We start from the raw sequence: 13,932 nt of genomic DNA on the forward strand, positions 1-13,932 counted from the left end.
AACTCCCCCCTGGGCTAAGCGTCAATCGGTGCAGTGGTGCTGGCTCACGGTAAATATAGCTTTCACCTTGTTAGCATCGCAGGCGTGTTCCAGGGGAGAGCTCACACACTAAATATAACTGAAAAAATATACTTTCTGGCTGGTTGCTTAGCACTTCTTATTAACAGGCAGACCTGAATCCGATGAAAATGGTGGAAAAACCACATTGCGGCTTCTATCGGCGAGCCGCGGGGGACCTGCCGTAGACGAGAGCTGTAATTTGGAGCTGCTTGCCAAATGCCGTGGTCTCTGTGATTACCGCCGCCCCCGTCTTCCCGTGACGTCCGGTATGGTCAGAGGAACAGCCGCAGCCGGAATCAGCCAACGTCTGGTAAAGACACGCCCCCCCCCCCCCCCGCAGGTGTCCATGGCGATCACACGGGCCTCCCTGTTTACCCTGGCGGGTGCACACTCATCCGGCTGTGGAATGCCTCCCTACTCCTGGCACCTTCAGAGAGCAGGTCCATCCACGCCTAGTGACATCTGCAGACTGGCAATGCCGGCCCGTCTGAGGATCGGGAACCGAACGCCTGGCTCGCTTTTGTGGACCGGGGTGACCCCGATGGGCTGCATGTGGCCAAGTACAGACAAGCCGCAGGGTATTTTGGATGTAGCCGACAGAAGCAGACGAATCGGCCGAAGGTCCTTAGGCTGAGTGTTTTCAAAGCAGAATCCCCCCCACTTGCCGATCCGCCCTCACCTGACAGAGTGTAACAAGGGCTCCAGCGATGACGGCATGACAGATCCACTCACTCCACAGAAATGTCAGGAGGCACCTGTTTGTGTTTTCGTCTGCGTCGTGTCCACAAATAGTCCCCTGCCCGTCACCTGGCATAGGTTCAGACGAGCCCCAATGAACATTAAAGTGCCACCTCCCCAGCTTACCTCACATGCATCTGCCTCATGCACCACAGCTCCTGCGTTCTAAACAAGGAGATTTGTTTTGTGCTTTGTGTTACATCAGCGTGTGCAACCAGAAGCTCACTGAAGCTGTGGAGACAATGGGAAAATAAGACGAGGGTTTTCAGCTTGGGAACGTCAAGCGGGATCCTTTTTGAATGAATAATTAACCCATCGTCCCCCCCCCTCCCTCTCCTGTCTTTTGGCGTGTATGGGAGTATAAGCAGATAGGCTGTTTAAACCACCTTCCCAGGGACCGGGTGCCTAATCACTCGTTAATGTGAGCGTATAAACGGCCGGAAGATCTCTTACAGCTACAAGTGTAATTATTCTGTTGAAGGTGACATCTGTGTACTTTGAGAGAATAATGCAAAGGCCTCTTTACTCAATTCTGTCACAATGCTGACTTCTTCAGTTCCTCTCATAATTGCAAAACACCCCCCCCCCCCACACACACCATTGTGATAGCATTCCCCTAGTGGGTATTTGGTCCCATCCTGTAAATTGGACACATGCTTTTGCCACACGGCCTGACCTTTTAATAGAAAGGGTCTCTTGACAAGTCCCTCGATGCACTGAACTCTGCATGCTTTAGGGAACTGTGAACAGCGTAGGTGTATTACGTGCTATATTTGCCTATGATTTAAAGAAGATTCCGCTCTGCTGTTAAATTAAGACAAATGAGCAAATAAAATTCAAATATCTTGCCGGGGGGAGGGTTAATTCCTTATCTGTTGGCATTTTCCATTCTGAAAAATGCAAAGGTTAAACTTCCTTCCTCAGAAGGTGTTTTCTTAGAAGGTGTGCTTTATATAGACAGGAATGGGCAAACAAACATAATGACTTGATTCATGCAGGCTTGCTGCATAGCTGCTCTTAGCCTCATACTCCATCGCAGGATTTACTGCGTGGGCCCCACTGCAGGCTGAGACTAAGTGTGGCAGATATTTTACCAATCAGAGAAAATGAAGGGCAATGAGGCCCAGGTAACAGCACAATGTGCGCTGCATACAACGTGCCTCTCTCACGCTCTCTCAGCAGTAAGTAGCCCTTCTCCTTCTCATAGGCATTATCAATAGTAGCGTTGTAGTAATGATGGCCGCTATCTTTTTTATGATTTTTCTAGCGTGGCAACAATAATAAAGGTGAGTTTCAATTACAGTTTCAGCTGAATGTAATGCCAAAGGATGACAGCATTGTTGCCTCACACCTCCAGGGCGGCGATGTGAATCCTGCCTCTAGCTCTCTGAATGTGGTGTTTCCATTTTCTGCCTCATGTTTCCTCCAGAAGTCATATAACTGGGAGATTCTTGCCTCTAGATTGCGTTACTGTGCATTTGAGGGATCAGAGGTGGATATTTCAGGTCCAGAAAGGAAAAATCCAGACCAAGATTTTGTTTCAACCAACCCGTTGAGCATACACAGACACAGTCACAGATGACTCTGCTGGTTGGCCTGAGACCGACTGCTATCCTGACTCGATTCTGTACTGGAGTAGTTGTTATGGTAGAGGGATAATGTCACTATATAAAATGCCTGTTAAGACATTAAGGCTGCAGAGACATGCAGTTTTGAACATGTGAATTTAATTAAAGTCTTACTTTTCTTCATTGACTGATTAGTAATGTAGCGCTTCTACTGTGTAAGCCCATAGTAAGCAGATTTCCTGAATTCAGAAATCTTTGCATTATTAGTCACTTTTGATTTCTGTAGAAAAATCTGTAATGTTTTTATTTAAACTCAACAGAAGATAGAGAGGAAGATACAATTCTGGTGTGTTATTTAACTAAACAGCAACCATCTGACATCATCCCCAGCTGATCACGCCCAGTGCTGGCAAACCCAGCTTATTCCGCTTATTCAGAAAACAGAAAAGACGCTCTGTGCAGGGAAAGCCCCCCCACCCCCCCGAGGCTTCCAGGAGCTGAGCTTTAGTCTCTTAATTCAAAGCATAATAAAACATAATATTGTTGTTTTGTACTCATTTTTATTTCAAAGTTTTATTTCAGCAGTAGGGCAGCACAGTCTCCTCCCCCATCTGAATTATCTAATAGGTGTGTGTGTGTGGATTAGGTTTATATTACATTGTGGGGGCCAAATACCCCCCACAATGTAATGAAAACCTGTTTTGCTGACATTGTGGGGACCCTTTTTCAGGGTCCCACAATGATTTGTGAATGAAATCCAAAAGGGAAAAATGCCAGAAGTCTCGTATTTTATTTTGTTACCGCTATGGATACAGGCAGCTTTGGCGTGAGGATGAGGCAGAGTGCAGACAGGAACAAACGTGGATGACCCACTTGTGGCTCACTGGCAGACCAACGGGGATTTATTAACAAACAGAAACAAAACAGTAGAAATACTTATAAACCAAAAACAGACCACGTGGCGTAAAAAACAAAAGGGGAATAAATAAAAACTAATTACAAATGGGTGGGTGGGTGGGTGGGTGGGCAGGTAGGTAGGCAGGCAGGCAGGCAGGCAGGACATATACCAAACAGCAAAACTACAACCAACATGACTTCACTGACATCCAACAAAACTCAACAAACCACTAGCGAACTAAACAGAGGCAGGAACCTAAATACAGGAGAGTAACAAGGCTAACAAGGGGCAGGTGAGATTAGGGAACAAGGTTGGGAAAACAGGTCACAGGTGTAACTAATTAACTCAAAGGAACTGAACAGGGAAAAAAAGAACTAACCAAGAAAACAGGGAAACAGAAACTAACACTAGAGTGTATATATATACAGTATATATATATAAAATCAACTGCTATCTGATCAACGGAAAAAAATTCAGCGCTTGAAGAGTGAGACTCCTGGCTGGACCTGCACACCTGTGAGCAGTGAAAAGCTTCTACTCCACATCTCACAGTCTTAGGAACGCTTGTGTTGCTCTGCACAGACTATGGCACGAGCTGTGGCAGGCCAGTCGTGACTCGAACCTTCTCTCAGCAGAAGCGAAAATGAAAATTACAATGGAAACACTCTCGCCTTTCATCATAAAACGGAATTGAACAGCTGAGAGAGTCAGCACCAACATGTGAAGGCATCCTTAGCTGGTTCTCACGGTGAGGAAACAAAACGTCTTGCATATTTTGCATATTTTGGTCGGGAAATCCCATGGGCAGAGGTTATGGTGTGGACCTGATGAGGCCAGGAAATGGGGTAAATATAGGCCCTGACTAACTCCTCAGGGGGGTAACTCAGAGGATTCAGGTCATTATATGCTACAAAATAGCAGTACTTGAATTTATTGGAAACCATAATGTTTGTTTAAGCTGCCTTGTTTTTGTTCCATTGGGATACTCCCCTACATGGAACGGGGAGAATTTAGACCTGCTCTGAAACTTCCTGAAGTGAGGGGAATTCTCCACACATACTTTCTGTTTCTGTTCTGCTCTGTGTACACATGGTAAATTCCGGTGGGGATCACTCAACCCTGCTTCTGTTCGCTAAATTGCTCTAATAGAAATCCATCACTTTTGGTGAGGGGAGCAAGGTTGGATCTGATACGTGGGACTTTATCTGCCACTCTGCAGAGTGATACAAGCCAGCTGTATCTGTAGCTGGACTAATGGGGGGGGGGGTCCCTCTTGATGGGGGAGATGGGCATCCCTCGCAAGATCAGATCGATAGCGTGTCATGGAGTTTCTCTTCGATAGCAGAGGTGAGCTCACGTCTCCCTACCCCCTCTCTGAACATTCTTCACATTCCTCACTTAATTTGAGGTGAAACGCTCCTGTTATACAAAGCCTGGTTTCTCCAGTCATTACGTCACTCTGTAACTCATCTGCAGATCTGTTTGTTTCAGGGGAGAAAGACATTACATTTCTTTACTCTTGCTAGCATCTGCAGGAGAAAGGTGAGCCTTGACTGCAGTCCAGATGGTCTGTCAACCCCCTACTGGGATGATCTTTGAGCCTTTTGAGGGATGCTGTAGGTACAAGTCAAGGTAAATCCCATTAAGAGACTGAATTTTACTCAGACATTAATACTCTCAGGACAGCAGTTCACCTAAGACAAATCCCATCCCTTGGGTTTGGCACATATCACGTGGTCAAATAGTACTATTTTTTCCTTAAAACATAACATAAATGAAACTTAAAAATGCATCAATATGGATTACTATAAGTAATCTTGCTTATTCATTCATAGGACTGGGAAAATACATTAAAAGATCATGTTACTTACAAACTGCTTCTTACATATGTCTTATACGTCTTATAAGTCTTAAGTAGAGTCTAGCAAGTCAATGAAGTTTTGGCACCAGTACAGTAAGCAAGATAAGTCAAAATATAAAATAAACAGGCCAGAAGTCAAGGCGTTGTGCATTAATATCTCATCCACTCAAGAAATGAATGTCTGGTCAGGGCTTTGAATCTTTTAATAAATTTCGGGACACTGAGGAAAAAAGGTTTAAATTGAACAAGGTGAAGCTGCGCTCCGGCAAGGTGAGATTTGGACATAAGAAGACGGAGCTGGGCCCCCTGCTAGGTACTATGCTACCATTCCCTCAACAGAAAAACATATTAAAAAAAATTAAACATGTAAAATTGCTAATTTCCTGACGCAAAACACGTTTCCTCTTTCTTTTTTTACTATATTTTTACCTCAAAAACACTTACTGATTAATATAGCATGTGGTGTGTATATGGAGACAGCAGACGATGATTGTGCTGTATATTATGTTTAATATTTTTTGTATATTGTTGAGGGTTGTCCTAGTTGTCTTGCTATTTTCAGTGGGGTCTTAGACAGGTATTAATAACACTAGTGGGGGTGTGGTGAAAATCAATGAATGGCAGTGATTGGGTATTTTACATCAGAGTTTGGATGCAATATCCATTCTTTTGATCACATCCTTTAACAAAAAAACTGTTTAAATAAATGAAAAATAATGATGTGTGTGTTTGTATATATTAACAATGAGCGATATTGGATCATGGACGCCTGACTGCTCCACCCTGGCTGAACCTCGCAGAAATCTCCACCTCATTTTGCACCGTCACAAAGGTCTGCTAATGTGTGCATTTGTTGACGGTTGCCTAGTAACGGAAAAACACCATGACCATCTAAGGTAGCAGGAACATTTCACAATTCAGCTCACTCACCAGGTGTCGCAGGTTGGTTGCTGGTGGAGCCTTTCAGAGTGCTGGGCCCGGACACGTAACGGTAATTAAGCCCCCCCCCCCCGGAACAATGCCTAATATGGGCTTTCCCCAGAGCAGGTAGGGGCGTCTCTTCATCCAGAGACCCAGAGATACCAATGTTCTGAACATTCGGGGGATCATCTGAAGAGTGACATGAGTGCTGTACAACTGTGCCCCCCCCCCTTTCTGCGAGACTGGGCCTGTCCTGAAGCACCCATATGCTGTCCATAGTCTGTACTCATCCATGTGAACCATTCTGCTGGGAAATCCTGTGGATTTGTGTGTGTGTGTGTGTGTGTGTGTGGATTATGTTTATATTACATTGTGAGGACTAAATGTACTGCACATTATGGTAAAAAGTTATTTTCATGTGATGGGGACCATTTTTCAGGTACCCACAAAGATCGGTGAATGCAATAAAAAAACTAAAAATGTAAAAGTCAAAGTCTCACAAATAGTTTGGTTACCTAAGGTTAGGGCTGGGTAGGGGTTAAGGTCGTCATTGTTGGGTTCAGGGTGTTGTCCACAGAAATGAATAGATGGTCCCCACAAAGATATCAGTACAGGTCTCTCTCTCTCTCTCTCTCTCTGTGGGTGCGTGTGTGTGTGTGAGCGAGAGAGAGAGGAAGAGAGAGAACTCTTAAAACTAGTCTTAAAAAAGTTGTAATATTATTTTGTTTCCACCAGCTCAAATTTAAACTTGTCCAGTTATGTTGTTTCTGACCAGGCCTAAGTGGAGGGCCAGGAATTTTCCCAAGTCTTTCGACTGGCCACTCCGGGCCTCATTATCAGTGTCAGGTTTTACTATTAAACCACATTTTGCAACTTCCCACTCCCGCCCCTTACACTCCCGCCCCTTACACTCCCGCCCCTTAGACTCCCGCCCCTTACACTCCCGCCCCTTACAGTCCCGCCCCTTACAGTCCCGCCCCTTACACTCCCGCCCCTTACAGTCCCACCCCTTAGACTCCCGCCCCTTACACTCCCGCCCCTTACAGTCCCACCCCTTATACTCCCGCCCTTTACACTCCTGCCCCTTACACTCCCACTTCAGCCTCCTGCCTTCAGGGAGAAGGTGCCGGACCCTCTGGGCTCCACAAGGCTCTTAAACAGCTTTATCCACCAGGCTGTCTGGAGGCTGAACCCTGTCCATTACCCCCCCCCACTCTGCCTCCTGCCCCTGGACAGTAATTTATTCACTGACTACCTCAAGAACTGTTTACATTCATACCTTTCCGCTGCTAATTTGAATTTGACTAGTATGATTGCTACCATTTGCACTCTATTGTTCACCATTTGCATCACTTCCTTATCTATGTTTACCATTTGCACAACTACCTTAATATTACAGTATTACCCTTTGCACAATCACCTCTTCTACTCTTACCATTTGCACAACTGCCTTTTAAACTGTTATCATTTGCACAACTGACTATATATTGTTACCATTTGCATTCTGTACCATCTGCACTTTGTCGATATGTCTCTGGCCTTGTCAGTTTGTCCAGTGTCTTGTTATCTGTCTTTTTGTATAGAATGACTATAATTTTTGTAACTGGACGGTCTGCACACCAGTGAGCGAGAAACCGCACTTCTGTTCTCCTGTATGTCTTGCACATAAAATGTGACAATAAAAATATCTTTGATCTTTGATCTCTTTGATCTTTGACCTAAACACAGTAGAAAAGGGTTTGGGTGAATTTGACCAGAGAGTGAAGGAAAAGTGCTCAGCATATATGTGGGAGCTCCTTCAGGGCAGCTGGCAGAGCATCCCAGGAGGCCACCTCATGGAACTGGGGTAAAGGAGACAGTAGGGGCAACCAGTCCATGGAGCAATTGGTGTTAAGGGCTTTTTTATGGGCACAATGTACTAAATCGTGTTAGTACAACTGAGCTCACATAATCCCTAAAATGAACACACAACTTTTTGTGCTCTCAGTTTGCTATTTCTGGCTCTGTTATTTGTGTTCAAGGGAATACTATGGGTTTTACGGTAGCAAATTTATTCACTGAAAAATTCGTAATACTGCAAGTTTCCCAATCTAAGCTGGTCTTATTCTGCTAGACCTGGCACTTGTCCAAAGTTTCAGTCAGTTCTATGGTGGAAGGTAGGCGTCATGGTTATCTAATTATTAACACTGTGAATGATAATAAACACACATTTCTGATCCCACATATTTATAATAATCTCTGGCGTGCACAGATAGAGACGAGGTGGTGCTGAAGCACTTGCCCTTTTGCCCTCAGTCCAAAAAAGTGCCCTTTTGAAAGACGTGATTTTTTTTTTTTTTTTTAAAGCTGCGCGATTTAAAAAGGTGTGAAAATAATGGCTTGATTTGTGCCCCTTCTTCAAAGACACCCGAACCCTGTCGCTTTTTCACTGTCACCGTGTCACGTGAACACGCTTGCAGTTCATTTGTTGTGAGGCGTGTAGCAGCGGCATGACATAGGACTACTTGGAGTAGGCATAGTAGGCTAACTATAGCGACTGGGAGCCACGGCGGACAACACGGCAGCTCTTTCCCTTCCCAACCAGTCAGGTAACCCATGAATCGAGTGAAATTATTCTGTTTGCCCTCTAAGACCAACCTGCAATTGTTTTGTTGTGAAGTAGCCTGTCAGAAACTGCACATGACAAACTTTGCCAGCTTGCCCCCTCCATCCATCCATATGGATAAACAAAAAAACGACACATTTAAAATGTAACCTAAACCATTTAGGCAACCCCACTCTCCATCAATTCCGACCTTTTTGCATACACTATTGAAAATATCACGTTATGCTATAGGCTACATGCCGTTAGGCAGAGGGCTCTTTTGAGCCCATTTTTCGTTACAAATTTTAGGATGATCTCACGGAAATCTGTGAATAAATACAAAGTTTTCAAACTGAAGTCAGTGACGGGAAGACATCACACTTTTTAGAGATGGAACTGCAGAAAAACCTAAAACCTTGACATGATTATGAATAATAGAATTATGGACGTTTCTCCGTTTTTGTGGATTAGCCTTTCCATAACTAACGTCAACTACTGTCCTACTTTGGTAAGATTGAAATTAATGTCTTTGACTGTCTTTAGTAGGTGTCTCCTGTGAGAAAGTTAGAACACCGTCCAACTGTCTAAAGATGCAGTCTTTAGCCTAACTGGTTGTTACTGACTCAGCGATGCTCGCAGACATTTACGCACTGTGTTGTGACCTGATTGTGACAGAACAGTGACGTTGTTATTGGTAGTTTGAAGGGTACGGTGTTGGGGGTGCATGTTAAAAGTTTTGAGAAGCACTGGTTAGACATGTTAATTTTTTTTGGTGTAACATATTGGCAACATTAACACATTAATTTGCTAAAGGAAAAATAGGCAGTTCCCAATTGCCTGTGAAAACGACCATTTTGAAATAAAAGTCAAATTGCATTTAACCTGTGCGTTTTTTTTATTATAAAAAGAAAAGGTTTTCCACATATGCAAAAAGTGCCCTTTTTTCCCCCTGGAGCACTTGCCCCCCAAAATGTCTGTGCACGCCACTGATAATAATGCATTATGTCTGCTGTTACAAATTTATTCTACTGTACTTTTTCATGGACAGAAACTGCGCTTTGTGGTCATTTAGCTACCAGTTACACAATTACGAATCAGGTAGTTCTTTTTAATGTATTTTCTTTTTATTTTATTCAGTATAAAATATGTAATATGTAACTGTTTTGCTCTGCGTTACATTACCATGGTAACACTCCAACAAAAGTCAGAACATCACTGTAGCAGGAAATCTATAGGTTCCTTTACTGTCAGTTTCCATTCTCATCCTGTCCTCTAAATGCCAGCTCCTGTCAACCCAAGAATGAAATCACCTCAATCAGCCTTTACACAGTATCATGGCTTTTCCTCACTGTGTCGCCACGTTTGCCTGTACGGAAACGTACATCTTCGTTTGGCAAACTATCAATCCTCCCTGAGGTTGGCACTTTCAAATTTAAGAAATTAGGGAGGTCACTCCAGCTCTCTGGGTACATGTCAATAAAATGTATTCATTTTTTTTTTTTTTTTTTGGGGGGGGGGGACTTGGTTCAATATAATCAAGTTAATTGGGATGGGTGCAAAATTCCCATAATACTTACTTGCATGACTTCACTGACATGCAGGGGCAGACATTACAGGTCTAGAAAGTAAAAATACAAACCAGGATTTCATTTCAACAAACCAGTTGAGTTCTCCATAACTTTGACTCAACTGGCCCACCAGGAATCTTCCTGAGTCTTTCAATTGGCCCACCAGGAATCTTCCTGAGTCTTTCAATTGGCCCACCAGGAATCTTCCTGAGTCTTCCAATTGGCTAATCCAGGCGCCATGATACCTTCTGCTGACCTGCTACCAAAACCATTTGCTGAAAGGGGAGGGTAGAGTTGGAGCCAAATTTAGTTTGAATTTGCTTTTGTTTGTGCTTGAGCTTTATTATAGTAAACTCCAGATATCTCGTGCCTCACAGTTTGAGAATCACGGCCCTGTACAATGTTCAAGGCCAGATCATCACCCATACAAATGTTTCCACAACTTTGAGGTGATTTTAAAATGATCAGTGCATTACCCACCCAATGCCTCTGCAAAGCTTGAAAAATATCCAGGAAAGAGATTGCATAAGGGTGAGCATATCGGTCCCAAAACCATATGCATTCCCTGTACAGGGGAAGACTAATGGACGTTGTGGAGCGGCCATTTTCATCAAAGGAAGTCATTGGACCTTTTCCAAACTAGACTCTCCCCAGTCCATCACAGAATGCATTCACTTTGTAGCCACACTGAAGAACATTCACTTCCTGGATGTATAGGGTATGAATACAGCAGCAACCTTTAGGACTAACTTCCCTTTCTCTGGAACTGGTTGTAGCTCATTGGCATGGTTTCCTAACAATTCACAAGGCTCAACAGTTGCCATGATTCCCCAATCTACTGGGGGAAAAACAGGATCTGGCAGGTAGCAGACAGATTTTTATACAGCCATTCTAAGGTTTTTTTTGTGGGGGAGAGAGAGAAACACACACCATTTTCTAAAAGTACAGAAAGATACTTGATCTGAAATACAAGTTGTCTTTATAAATTAAATGCTTAGCTAATTGGGAGTAATTCATGCACAGTGACATGGAACATCTTCCATGTGAAAATACATTGGACATTGTTGCATGAATGCAAACAGCATAGCACTCTCCCAACAGATAAAGGCTGCAGGAGCTAGTTTGGATAAGGGTCATTGAAAATCAGGCTTTGGAATGAAAGTGTTCAGTTTATATTACATTGTGGGGACCAAATACCCCCCACAACGTAATGAAAACCTGTGAGAGAAGCCGTGTACTGCAATTAAGATTGAACGACACTCGTTGAACAGAGGAGGCAGCCTTAGGCATAATTTATCACCCACTTACAATGCTGTTCTTTCAACTGTATACAGACGGTTTCACAGTCGTTCACACCCTGGCCCAGGTGGTCACAGTGACATACATGAGCCAGTGGAAACAACCATCAAGTGTTAACGAACAAGTACTGAGAAAAATATGATAGTGGTTCTTAATTTGTACTGCATCATAGTGAACATATAACATACGTGGGCATCTGAAGTTGTATTCCTGCATGTGTAAGGAATCCACTTGCAGAGTCTCCGCAGTTTCGGTAAAACGGTGGATTATTGAACAGTAAAAAATAATATAATGTGATACAGTGTAGACACACACTGGGTACTGAAAAGCAGCTCAAATACAAATTAAGGGCAGTTCTGCACCCCCTTTATACCCCAAAAGACCCTCCCCGCCAAGGTGCTGTGTGTAGGTGTTGTGAGTGAATTTACATATACAGAGTGACCCCCTGTAGTGTGAGGATCCTGACAGGGAGGGGACAGGACAGGACGGGGATTTCCCGTGAGAGCAAATGGTAGCTCAGCCACTCCTCTGGCCACTGTCAACTGAATTATCTTCCTTAGCACCCTAGTGGTGCCAAATGGATCCCCCATTATCTCCCAGATGTCCCCCATGATCACAACTTGTTAACATTGTCTGTATTCAAATGATCAACCAAGAACATTAGGGCATCTTAACTACTTTTCCTTACACATGCATTGTGCAAACCTTTGGCATTTAGATTTGTTACTATTGTCACATGTGCATTGTTGCCTCATTATATCTGCAGTAGAAATGTAAAATGAGAATTAAGGCTGCACGATTCTGGGCAAAATAAAAGTCACAATTTTCTTTTTACTCAGAACCAAGATTGCGATTTTCTCTCATGATTGTTGATCAATACCTTTCTGCTCCCACATTTTCTGTAACAGTTTGTCCTATTCAGGGTTGTGGGGGTCTGGATGCTCAACATTTCTCTCTCCGGGGGGTGGGAGAATCTCTTTTGGAGTGTTTGCTCTAAATGAGGAGTAGTATTTTTTCCTTTCTGTAAAATAACTCTTAATACAGACATTTTGTCAACTACTGTTGCTGTAGGACAGCTGTAGAATAGAATAGAATAAAATAGAATAGAATAGCCACTTTTACAGTGTATTTCTGAATGACAATAAAAGTGGCTATTCTATTCTATTCTATTCTATTCTACAGCTGTCCTAGGAAATCCCTGATCTGAGAACCCTTGATTTTTAGTGAAAAAAAAATGCAGCATCAAAAATTTAAAATATTTATTCTAGGAATTACCGAGAATCAGCATTATTCCACTGATGTGCATCTGGCAAACTATTATTGTGAAAAATTATCAAAAGTGACACATTTTCGCCCCTTTAATTCTCATAACAAGTCATTTTCCAGGCCCGTCGTTAGCTGTGTCATTTCAAGTGGGAGTAAAGATTACGACAGATCACTTCTGAGTCCCTGCAGCTACGCTCGGCGCTCGCCCTGGTTCCACTCGAGATACCGCAGGTGAGCGACAGGGCTGAGGCACTCTGGAAACGGCTTATCGGCACATGCTGGGTGCTGCCAGAGAGTCAGTTTCGGGGGCTAAATAGCTCCGATATCGCTACAATAATAAAGGAAACCTGCCTGTTGTGGAATTTCCATGGGACAGCCCGTGAGTCGCCATCGAACAGCACGGGGAGATCGAGGCCAGTCGGGCCCGTCTGGGAGGGGACACAGGCATGGAAAGTGGAAACAAGACCCAAACAATAACAGGACCGTCCAAATATCTAGGGTGCTGGTCCATGATGTCACCAGTGATGTCTGTGGTGGGCAGCTTTGCCACTGGTTTGGGGAGCTATTTATTGCCCTTGCCGTGGAAGCTGCAGCCTGGCACAGAAAGCTGGACTGTCTGCGACACGGGCATGTAAAGGTCAGAAACTCCACGTCCGTTCTAAAAACATGACTAACTGCTGTGGGCGTTGAAATGACACATGAAGGGCACCATAGAATAATAAACATCTCCTCTGGATCAAGCGCCGTTCGGTCTGTCCCCCCATTCGGCCAACAGGGGTCACTGCTTTTCCTCCAGAGCCCGGATTCTGGACAGCTGTGTTCTGTTCATGATCTGCAATACTAATGTGGTAAGCCTGAATTGTATCAGTCACTTGTTAGTCTTGTTTATACGTGGTTACCAGTTCTCAGTTCCCCATCTGTGGCTGCATTCTGTATTTCTTTGTGCCTTTGATCACCTACAGGCATGACACAGGGCTGCACATACACTCTTCTTTACACTTTAGTGTCAAACCAGGCCATCATGTCTAATGCCATCAGAACCTGAATTCTGAACCACATTCTGCATGAGATCTGTACTACCCTCCAATGTCCACTGGAGGCACTGTACGACTACAGCGCTTAGACCTTAGACCCCACGAGATGGTGCTCTCTGTTCAAAAAGGGCACAA

The 13,932-nt window shown here is 43.8% G+C and overlaps 1 long non-coding RNA gene across 1 annotated transcript; it reads left to right on the forward strand.

Moving 5' to 3' along the window:
- The first annotated feature begins 3,618 nt into the window (after positions 1 to 3,618).
- Positions 3,619 to 5,091, forward strand: LOC140593164 (uncharacterized). Its single transcript, XR_011993424.1, has 3 exons — positions 3,619 to 4,012; positions 4,484 to 4,611; positions 4,791 to 5,091. It is a non-coding gene; the product is annotated as an uncharacterized lncRNA (long non-coding RNA).
- Positions 5,092 to 13,932: the final 8,841 nt, after the last annotated feature.

This window comes from Paramormyrops kingsleyae, chromosome 10 (genome assembly GCF_048594095.1).
Source record: "Paramormyrops kingsleyae isolate MSU_618 chromosome 10, PKINGS_0.4, whole genome shotgun sequence".
Classification (NCBI taxonomy): Eukaryota; Metazoa; Chordata; class Actinopteri; order Osteoglossiformes; family Mormyridae; genus Paramormyrops; species Paramormyrops kingsleyae.